The sequence below is a fragment of the Dermacentor silvarum genome, chromosome 8 (genome assembly GCF_013339745.2).
Source record: "Dermacentor silvarum isolate Dsil-2018 chromosome 8, BIME_Dsil_1.4, whole genome shotgun sequence".
Taxonomy (NCBI): Eukaryota; Metazoa; Arthropoda; class Arachnida; order Ixodida; family Ixodidae; genus Dermacentor; species Dermacentor silvarum.
The window spans coordinates 68,621,241-68,633,383 of record NC_051161.1 but is presented as its reverse complement, the minus strand read 5'-3'; positions in this window follow the sequence as shown (position 1 = coordinate 68,633,383).

Below are 12,143 nucleotides of genomic sequence, written 5' to 3'. Positions count from 1 at the left end.
CACCGCATTGACAGTTCAAAAGAGAATTATTCCCATTTTAACTTCTAAAGCGTAGTGTGAAGCGTAAGAGGTCATTCCTAAGGTGCACACTGTATAATTGAAGTAATAATTAACCGATTTGCGTTACCTGATGAGAGCTATATGAATGGGCCTCAAATTTGTAATAGGGAACGACTTGAAGAACTAAGAGAAAGTGCACGTGGGGCAACAGATACGTCAGACTTGGTTGGTGCTCATGCTCTGTCTGGCTCGCTTAATATGCGGTGCTCCATAACTTCTATCGCTTCTTATGAAAGCGTAGCCAGACATCGGCCATCGTACTTCCTCGTTTTAGCGGAAGCAGCTTTTCTTTTCTTCACCCTGTCTTCCAGCCGAACCAACTTGCCTAAATTCTTTGAGCAATCTCTCACTGCGAAGTCTCGTTGGCACGCAGGCACGTTTGCTGTTTCACTCTGATAGTCGTTGTGAGGGCTTCAGGAGGCAAACTTTCATAGGCGGCTGTGGAAGGTTGTGATTATCATGTTTCCTTGACCAGAAGACTATATGGAAAAGAAAACATCTTCACGTTCCCACCGAAGATTCTGTCCAAGGTTCGTGACGCGCGGGTATTTGTTCCATCATTGTCGTCACGTCGTCCTCAAGCCATCACCATGATCCCGTCGCCGTCGCTCCATTGTCGTGTTGGCATCGTCGTCGTGCCTGCCGTGATCGTCATGTCGTCACACCGTTTTCCGTCATGTCGTCACACCATCGTCGTGCTGTTACCGTCATGGCGTCGTTGCCATCGTTATCCTTGTGACGATTATTAAAAACGTGAGAGACTGACTCGAACACCGAGGGCCCGCTCGAACGTCATCCTCCTTTTTCTTTCTCTACAAGCACCCCTTCTTTATTATAACCTACATTCTCCCGGCACGAAGAAACAGATGTCATCTCTAGTGGGTACAGTTTTTGCACACGACTACTATCCTTGCTTCGTAAAGCTCTCTACTAATTTGCTGTCGCAATCGATGCTTCGCCTTTCGGGCGAAACTGTGACTTTTTTCTCGGAAGGCCAATCTGTGCATATCCGTTTATTCATATCGTGAATAGGCGCACCCGCGTGCATTCGCACGGGAAGTGATGTATGCGCTGAGCCAGCGCTTTGCGGAGAAGTGATTGGACTAGGATGAGCCAGAAATAGTTCGCTTCGTCCATTCGTTCAAGTTGACTGCTAACTCAAGCAAGCTGCATGTAGCCAAGGCTGAAGTTACATGCCTTCTGCAGCGTCTGCAGATTCACGCAGTTTGTGTGTGGTCTGCGTATACATATCGTCTGCGTGATTCTTTTAAATTTCCTTGTTTGTATCAATATATCAAGTTCTTTATTATTGTATTTCATTATTACTCCATTGTACTATATTTTATCCTATGAATCTTCTGGTAATCAGATTTTCCCCCCTTCTGCGAAGGCAACGGGAAGAAATGTTATCGTCTGCCGGCTGTACTCGTTTTTCTTTCTTGCACCGCTCTTCCTACTGTATCTCGTGATTGAAATGAGAAGCAATCACTTGCAAATTTTGTTTTATTTTTTTATTTTCGTGAGTGTATGCATTTACAAACAATGTAAACGATCTGCACGTGGCTGCTGAAATAGCAGCACGAGCGCTGGAACAGATCGCAGAAGCAGACGACAGCGAACAGGTTATAACTAGCGCCACTATGCTCGCACGTTCTATCCCTAGCGGCAAAAGGGGTGAACTAGACCAGGCGTGCTGGAGCAGGGAGATCTGTGCAGGTCTGTAGTTCAGTAGGTCGTGGACTCGAATACGCACCTTTCATTCATATCCCAATTTGACCATGGTTAGCTAGTTGGAAACAAAATATTCTGGACATACACGCGATGAAGCAGATGACGTCAAGTCGTTCGTGTTTATCTTGGCGATCCAAAGCCGATGCTTGTCTGCAACCGCAGCGTCCGAGTCCACGAAGTCGCCGCGGCTCCGCGTCGAAAGTTATTCTTGCGGCCGAATACGGCACAGTGGTACCCCGTTGACCTTGAGCCATCTGACATCGCTGCAATCATAGACAAAACACGTTAGAATCGCACTAGTTCGCAATCACACCGCTACCTTTCCAAGCTGCCGCTGGTATACAAACGGCAAGCCGCACATACCAGTCCGAGGAGGATAGCGACGCGGGCGCGAGACTACGTTCATCCTCACCGACAAAACGGTCTATAGGCTTAGCCTTTTTTTTTTTTCGCGAAAGGCAATTTCCTCATAAACGTGCATTCAAGGCCTGAATCGCCGCACGCACGTGCTTTAGCCTGGCAAGTGATGTATGCGCCGAACCAGCACTTTCCAGAGAAGTGATTGGACCTGGCTGGGCCAACGTCGCAATGGGATATAGGCTTAGCTTTTTTTTTTCTCAGAATGCCAATCTGCGCATATCCGTTTATTCATCGCGTAAATTGACTCGAGCATGTGCATAATCATGGCGAGTTATGCATGCGCCGAACCAGCGATTTCCAGAGAAGCCATTGGACATGTCTGGGCCGACATTGTAATGGGCAATAGGCTTACGCTTTTGTTTCCGGGAAGGCCAATTTGCGCGTGTCCGTTTATTCATGGTGTGAATCGGAGTACGCATGTGCAGCGCTATCCAGAGAAGTGATTGAACATGGTTGGGCCTACATTGTAATAGGCTATATAGGCTTACCGTTTACTCTGCCTGCGAGGTTGGTCCTTATTGTTACGAACAGCATTAGATCTCTGCTCACTGCCGACTTGTTCTTTCATTCTACGTCTATTTCATGCATCCATTCTACGTGAAAATGAGTATAGAAGGCGCCGCTTCCAGGGGCGACATCTGCTTTATATTATATTATTAAAGGAAACGTTGTCAAGACACATAAATTGCACGTGCACTAGTATCAGGATCAGCACTCCTACGCATATTAAATTGCCCCCGAGATCGGCCCAATCTATGAGTACAGCTACGTCAACTCAGATTGATCAGTAAAACGCTGTCGAAATTAAAGAACTTACCAAGGAAAGCCCAGAAATAGGGAAACAAGCTAGCTCAATTCGATCGAAGAAGGCCTCTTTCAGTTCACTATTGGAAATAAAAAATTAAAGGAACTGCAATGAATGCGCTTCCTGAATGAAAAAGAGTCAGAAGCTGGCGCTAACTCTATATATTTCTCAGTTTCGGGAAAAAGCACCACGCGAAAAAAACGTTCAGTTTCTGTAACCCAGTTCGCCTCACAAACGGTCAGTGCTATATCATGCGCGGTTACAAGAGCATAATATCAAACTCATTAGCCAACCAGATACGCAGGGGAACCGCCCTCTAAACGTGCCTACTTTCAGAGACTAATGAAGACATACGAGCGGGAACACTAGGACAACGACCGAGGTAGAAACGAGTGGACAGGACAACCAAAGGGCAAGAAAATAAAAAATATAAAAACAACGGGAGCATTTTCGTCTTGTTTACTCATTTTTACATTGATCCTTGTCCTAAAATTGCCAGTCGTTCATCTTCATTGTGCAACATGAATCATACAGCCGTACAACGAGTAGTCCCAAAGAAGAATCGCTTTCTTAAAAGGAAAGTACTGCGTAAACAAGCAGCACTCAGTTGGACGTCCCTCGGGAAGGGGCCATAATGTCTCCGCTCGCTCGTCAAGAGCGCATCTCTAGGCGTCAGCAAGCGCTCGAGATCAAACTCCCAAGAAACCCGTAGAGCAGCCTGGTGTGCTTTCTTTCTTATCTTTTTTTTTTTTCTCCCGGGGTGCACAATCGAGAGAGTGGGCTCTCTTTCTCAGTCGCGAAAACTAACAAGGTTCCGTAAAGAGCATCCCGCTATGGCTGCGCCCCCTGGGGTCATTCTTCCGTGGTCCACAAAAGACGACAGCGCACACGGCCAGTCTATGCAATATGGAAAACAACGTAAAAAGAAAAGCAAAAGAGACAAACAAGGCGTGTCTCAAACACAAACGACACCCACACCCACGCCACCAACAGCGAGGGTTTAGCGACCGACGATCCTTCCTGCTCGCGCAGGAGCGAGTCCCAGCCCCTGTCACCTTCGAAGAAGGAGGGAACCGCCGTTTAACAGATGCAAGAAGTTGCCTGGGTGGGTACGTGTCGTCAACAAGGGCATCCGTTGCCATATACCCCACCCCTATTTTTTCCTACCTCAACCACTCGCTAATGTCATTTCTTTTTCGACACGGCCAGCGCGGTCGCAAGCAAGGTGCGGCGCGAACGCATGTAGCCTACAACGGGGTTCTTTATAGTTGCTTAAATTGCGTATGCCCCCTACGAGGTAAGTCGCGGACGTCTAGTGCACCTCTCGCGCGTGAGCCGAAAGGCTAAGTGGTTCATAAATCCCGAAGAACGCCGTCATCGCTTGTCGCGCGTGTTCACCCGTGCTTTAGAGAAGCACGAGGAAGTCTTTACGGCAACGTACGTGTCGCGCTATGATGAAAAACTTAGCAGTGCGGAAATTAATGCAACACAAGCCCGAGAATGGGACAAGGACTCCTGTTTATGTTACTTTCCTTTCTGAGCTGGTAAAGGAGTACTGACGTGACATTTGCGGCGTGTCATTTTTGTTTTGCGTTACATTGAGGTCCAAACCTTCTAAGCCATAGAAAACGTAGTGGCAAACTTGAGAGCGCCCTAAATAATAGGTCGTGTCCAAACCCACACCCCAGCGTTGTTTGCCCCCTCTGAGTAACAGAAACGTATCGCAAAGGCTATGCTTTGCTCACTGCATGAGCCGGAAGTCATGGTCGAATCGGAAACACGTCATGGCCGCCACGTTTTCGACATCGCCTATTTACTATTATACTTGTTTCTACGAACCGGCTTCAGTTTCGATACCCAGGAGCTAGATGCGGCATGACGTCATGACACTCCAGCTCACACCATTCCTGCGTTAGTTATGGCTGCCACACGTAAGCGCAGTCGGAAAAAAACGACCGAGTACTCTATGTATGATTTTAATGAGTGACGTCTTCATTTCAAGCCTTATTACTGCACGACGTAATTCTATGTCACAATAGTGTCGATGACGCCAGATACGGCATTTTTAGACCAACATTACTATCAAATGAAAAAAAATGTATATTAGTGCTTCGCAAACGTCGCACTTGCCAAGTGTCATCTTTTTAGGTGTGGGGAGCGTATAGTAGAGTTTCGACAAATTCGAAAATAAGTTAGTACTCCCTTTCGGCTCGGATTACACTCGCCCCAATCGCTCAGTGGCTAAAGCCTGCTGCTGCGCTCCTGTATACCGCGAGCCCTTGCTCTGTAGCCAAACAAAAGCAAAAGTGCGGAGTCGAGAAAAACAAAATGCATTGATTTTCTGAGCAAAAGGTCTGAAGTCTGTTTTGCGAGGCACCTCGCGAAATCAGTGCTGCCTATATTGACTAATTCTTACTTCAACTAACGGCGGCCTGCTATACCAGGGAAACTGACACAAAAAGGTTGTCACCCATAACAGAACTTATTTTAGCAAAAAAGTGAACAGTATAAAAGAGACCATTGTATAGCAAACATTATTCAGGGAGACGTCGCCCTCCCTTTCCTGTTTTGAGGACAGCCGAAAGCTGTAGACAGTTTTTTCGTGTTTCTGTACAGCATGAGAGACACCCACTATAACTCGCGGATAACTTTCTGTGGCAAAGAAGGGAAAGCTACGGAGGCAAAGAGCGCACAAGTGAGAGCGCTTCTGAAAAGAGTCCCGCGTTTTAATCCACGTTGGTTTAGACTGGGGAAGAGAGAACATAAACAGCTTAATAGCAGCAGTTAAATAAGACAGAACACACAACTGAGTGTAAAAGTTTACTTATTTTGCGGCTCTTCCTTTCCGCGTCTGAGCAAATGCGAAACCGTCGCACGTGGAAGCTGCGTCGATTCAGCGTCTGTTCCGAGCAACCAAAAGCGCTGTCAAACGCTGCCGGACTACTTGGCGTGGTAACACATCTGCAGCAGCCACGCGCTCGTAGTTTTTCCCTTCATTGCCACAGAAAGTTGTCCGTGAGTATAGCTATAGCTCGTCTAATATACTCCATGGCGTTACCCTCATATCCTCCATACATATCACATGTGTCGTATCATCCATGGCGACTCACAGCTTCAAAAATACAGGTTTCCGTTGAAGAAATAATTCGAAAAGAGACATGTTCATGCTTGCAACACAACAATTGGCAATATACCAGATATATGTTAAATACCCGGGCTACATCTAAGCGTATACAAATGGCTGTTATCAAAGTAGTTTTACTTCTGCATTTGTCATTACAGAATGGAACCTCAAACAGGCATATAAGCTATCTTCCGTTACTTGAGTGGTGTCCTTCCGTCTTTCTTATCATCGCCTAATGTTTGCGCCACGTGGGCACGAAAGACCACACCTATACTTATGATCGCTGGGTACACGACAACAGGTACCACAAAAATTTCTTTAAATTCATACACTACTCAGGTCTTACAGCACACATGTACAAACACATATCGTTAGTTTAAATGCCAAAAAACAAAAAGCAAGAATAAGACCGAAGTGCATATGAATTGGTTATAAAAATATATTCCTTGAGTGTCATAATTTTTAGAGCTATTCAGTGACCCATTTTCGCGTTCTTTTCGTTGATTGCCATCGCTGCAAAACAGACCACTAACAGTAACAAATTTAGCTCGGGCATTTTCGCAAGGAATTTGGAGACTTAAAGCATTACCTATAGACGCTGTCCATACTTTTAGTCCAATCAAACGTTATGAAGCCGTTTCCTAGCGGAGAGTTTTGGCGCATCACTCATCCGAAGTCAAATTCAAAACCAACTGATCATACTGCCTTCCGTAAGAGCATACGTAGATAACATTTATAAAAGAACGACGTTTTTCTGTGTAACGTGTATTTAGCAGATAATAAAGTACAGAAAAAAATGAATTTTCTGAAGTACATTACTTAAAAGGCAACATACCTCAGCTACTAGGTTTGCGCATCTCCTCGATGCCGTCAAGCGCCTTTACGAGCCCTCCATTCAAGGGCAGACAATGAATTAACAATAAGGAACAGCTTTGAAAAAAAAAAAAAAGCCGTCTCCATTAAACGGAATTTTGGTTCGAGCGCCGGCGGCAGGGTGCTAGTAAAAAATAAAAATAAAGTGCGCAAAGAATAGATCAGGCCCGTGCAGTGTGTACGCCCAGCAACCACCCCCCTTCCTCTCTCGATGAAAAAGTTAACTGAATGCACATACAACACTCAAGCCGCGCTAAAGGCTGGTAAGTTTCACAATTGAGAGAGAGAGAGAGAGAGAGAGATTTTATTGAAGGAAAAGCGGAGAGGTCGGTCTGAGCTAGTGTGCCCTAGCCTGGTACTCTGCACATGGGTAAGAGAAGAAGGAGGAGAGAAAGGTGTGAAGGTTGATGACCAGATTGGAGGGATGCTGGCACTGCAAATGGCCCGTGCCATTCATTAGCACTGCTAATGGCACGGGCCCACATTAGTTTTGTGGAAATGTTCCAGAACATCTCTCAGTGAGTATTGTTACATATATTTTCAAGCAACCACTGACGCAATGGAAGGCCTTTAGGGACCTGCCGGACATCGACACGCATCAAAAGAATAAACTGGCACTCATTCACGGCGTACGAATGTGGACAAAGTGCGAGCTTCGTAACTTGTTACAGAAAAGTTGCAGTGAGCGGCTCCAGTACGACAAGCAATTATAGAGCGGATTTAGCTGTCGCGGCGTTTGGAAATCAGAAAGAACCGCATGCATAGAGTTCAGTAGACGTATCAGCATGCTCTGAATCGCCTCTTTGTAGTTAATTTCAGTCCATTTTTGACTGAGAACGCCACTAGGTTTGTCAGCTTGTTTTCTTCTCCTCGGGCAACGGAGCGATGCGGAGTGGGGTAGCCGGCGGGGATCTGGAGGGCAGCGAAGGTCATTCCACATCCAAAATGGCCGGTTGCGAAGAACTGAAATAGGCAACACAATACATGCAGCAAACGAAAATGATAAACGAAGCAAGGGTGCAGGAGATAACAATGATCTGGCACCCATCTGACGAGCCCACATGGCTCAACAATACCGTTTAGAACCTAGATCAAATTGGCCGCGACTAAGGCTGCATCCACGCATTAGTTGCCCAAAAACTATCCCTAATGCTGTCCCGGCAGCGTGTCACATACTCGTCTCCCACCCTCTCTACGCCCATTTAAGATCCGGCTCGACTACCACAAAGCAAAATGGTCGTAAAGTCAGCTATCTACTTTCTCTCTCTCTCCTTCACCCCCCCCCCCCTCCTCCTATGCCCCATTACTTTTCGAGGCAAGCCTGAGCAACGCCGCCAGGCGACCGTGGACCCAGCGGGGTCAAGGCAGAGCTCAAAGGTTAAGCCACCAAAAGGTTAGATCATAGAAGGAGGAGCGGCAGACCCGTGGCCGCGATTGTTACAAAGGAGTGCGGATGCTGTGACGTAGACGCCTACGTTTAAGTGCGCTGGGCCGCAGACATTTTGAGCCAAGACACGATGCCCGTTAGCGCCGCTGGCTGACAGGTCGTAGTAAAGGTGCGCCGGTCGGACGATGACCATAAACGCTTCTCGTGCGTGCGCTCTGCGCGTAGCAGCGAGGGCCGACAGCCTCTGCGAGGGTGAAACGCTCTGAAGGATGCCTGAAAGCACCGCTAAGTGGCCAGATACAGGTTGGATAACACAATGAAAATGGGTGCGCCTGGTTGCTTTGTGCTTTGAACTGATCAACAGTGGGCGAGAGAGGGAAGCCTCAAGCCTACAGAGCCGTCGCTTCGAGAAGTGGACGAAAACAAGTCTCTGTCGAAACGGATGGCTCCCTGCCTGAGGCTTCGCTTGTTTCGGCCATCTGTGCTTCAGTTTATTAAAAGATGACTAAGTGGCGGCCATGGACACGACAAGCACTGAAGCTAACTGCAGGGAACTCAGATGCACAAGCTGCACTAAGTTTGAACAGCAAACATGCCCTTTGAGGGCAACGACACCAATGCCTTGATGCCTTGATGATCGTCCTTTCGGAGTACAAAAGTTTTGCTTGGGCCATGGGGTAACCCGTCATTGCAGCGATCAAGTATGAATGTTTTAGTAAACTTCTTTACTGAAAGTGATGTTATATCTCCGCATTACAATTTAGCACGTCCTTGTCCTTCACTAAACAGGGTACTGTGTTGATGCAATATTTTGTAAGTCATTGTGTTCGCTCATTTATATTGTTACAGTTTATTGACTCGATCGATTGGCTCGTGTTTAATTGCAGAATGCGCAGAATGGCTAGGAAATCTGCTTTATTGCCGGAACTTTCTCCTAATCGCCTCACTGTTATCATCCTTTGACCATTTAACAATTTCTTGTTGGTGAAGAAATTGGTGACACAATAGTTGCTAGCATTTCCAGTTTCATCGAAATAAATCGCTCACAGCTCAGATGCATTCAGGTTGCACTGATGAGTGCGAGCGTGAGGGACAGCTTCTTTACGCCTAGAAACTTTCTGAATAGCTACGCACTCAATATACTGTTCAGAAATTGGCGGCAAAAATAAAGAAAGTTATAACGCTAGCCTCGAATGACTGGCCAAAAGAATTAAGGGAAAAGGTTTTGCATGTGCTGCGGCTAGAACAAATGTAACGATGTCGGGCAGCATCACTCCTGCTGAAACTCTTCTAATGAGTTGGAAAATTAAAGTTCTTCACTCAGTTGCGCACTCTAGCATATTATGCAAGTAGAAACTGGCGTAAGAACAGAACTAGCGAATTTTCATTCCTACGTCCACATAAGCGCTTCTTAATATTTTTATTTGTGCTAGTTAATTGCACTACGACGTCCTTATTCTGCATAACTGAAGTATATTATTACAGTAAATCCAGTAAACAAAATTAACATAATTAGGAAGTACTGGGCTGTGGCGCAGATGCGACGCAATTCTGGCGGTTTTGGCACAAGGGTCACCGGAACAGCTTTACAGACGGAAATGACATGAGGCGAACCGAGGTGGCTAAGTGGCCGTGACCCTCTGTTGCCTAAAGCGTGATGTCGTGGGTTCGATTCCGGATGGGAGCGGAACGAAAAAAAGAAAACTTTGAAGTGCCCGTTGAGGTGCACGTTGAAAAACACCAGTAGTCAAAATTCATCAAGAGCTCTACTGCGGCGTGAGTGTTGATTTGGTACCCCAAATTTGGGACGTTAAACCCTATGACTTATTGTTTTATCATTATTAAACACGGCATGCGTGGCGTAGGGATGCAGTGTTGTTACGACTTGACGTGATAGCAGCGACACCCGGATTCACTCGAAACTGTCTTGCCCCGTGTGCAGAAATGATCTCCTCGAATACAGAGAGCGCGATCTATCGGCCATTCTCAACCTCATTCTATCTCGCTCTTTTCCCCCTACACATTATCGGTCCCCCACCAACGTACTTCTCACGTCAAATGTATTTCGTTTTTATTTTCTTCGCCGCAGGGGCGATCACGCCAGCTGTTTCCTACAATTCGTATGTGTAGCCCTTCGTGGTCATGGGCATCACCAGGGCAACGGGCGCATCACAGTACTTGGGCATCTACAGATTGGAGGCACCGAAGCGGGACATTCCACGGCCAACCGGCACTCTACACGCAGGCAACAAAAAGCAAGACATCAGAACCTTTTATCCGCTTGACAGCTCGTCTGCTCGCATTAGACGGGGACGAGGAAGCCATGCGCGCAACGCTGGCAGCGACGGCAGACAGCAGGCACGGCGCCCGACACATCTCGGGAGACGCTTTTAGACACCGACATACAGCTTCATACTCATTCGCTCTTTTATACTTTATCTTTAAAGAGGAAGGTGAGGCTACCATGTTGAGAGAGAGAGAGAGACAAGAAGGAAAGGCAAGGACGTTACAATTCTGAAGGCACAGGACATTAACTCAATATAAGTTACCGATAGGAATTACAGGGAATTAGTCCGCCATATGAGTGTAGGCGAGAGCATTTCCGGAGCATGCCTCGTGGACATTAGATCGGGTAGAATGCTCAGAGTGAAGTGCGTGATCACGAACTATATTCCGCCAGTGCGGAAGGTACGGGTGTGTCCGCGCAATCATGGTGTCACCGACATGCATCGCTATATAAGAGGCGGGGAGTGTAAAAACTAAGGGGAATCAAGTCATCAGGTTAGCTTCAGGTATACCCGGCAAGCACGCGCAATTTCAACGATCTCTGAAACCAACAGCCGTCAAACTCGTCAACCAATGAAAACCCCAAATTTGGGGCACTAATGAGCTTTATGGTTGCGGCATATGGGACCGGCGAAAAGCGCACGACTGGCTAGGTTTCACAAAGGGCTCCAAGTAGAGATGCGCGAATACTCGAACATTCTGTATACTTGTCGAATATCATATCTTTTTATATTTTTATTTCATTCGGGAACAAGGCACTATTTGAAGTTCTTCGAATAATCAATATTGATGTGAATCATCATCAGCAGCAGCAGCCGCAGCCTATATTTATGTCCACTGCAGGACGAAGGCCGCTCCCTGCGATCTCCAATTACCCCTGTCTTGCGCTAGCCTATTCCAACTTGCGCCTGCAAAATTGATGCGAATATTCGAGGCAAATCGAATATATCCCTGGCCTTACGGGAGCAGACACGAATCCTTGCGCTTGTTTTTATCTAACCTGCGAAATGCGTGCCCGATTTTCACACTACCGTCGCGGCGTAATTTAGCATGCGAATTAGGCTCAGCCACCAACCGACTAAGCTATGCAAAAAAGCCAACCTTTCTGCGACAAGAGGCACGTATTTGCGAAAAGCGAGGGCGCCACTTAGCGCAACGAAAGAAAATAAGGACGATTGCGCAAAGGTGTACAAATGAAATAAAAATACTTTTCTAGAAACTACAGCTCCCAAATGGACCGAACCACTACAACAATCATCATCCACGCGCCCTCACTATGCAGGACGTCCCAACTACCATGCACAAAGTCTAAAAAAAAAAAAAAATAACGAAGCCTCCTATACGGATGAAACAACTGTATGTTGCTGTACGAGAGCTACAGCGCAAACGGGCACAGATGACGACAGAGGAGACGAAGACACAGAGATACTTCAAAACTTTGCATACCCTTCTTCCGT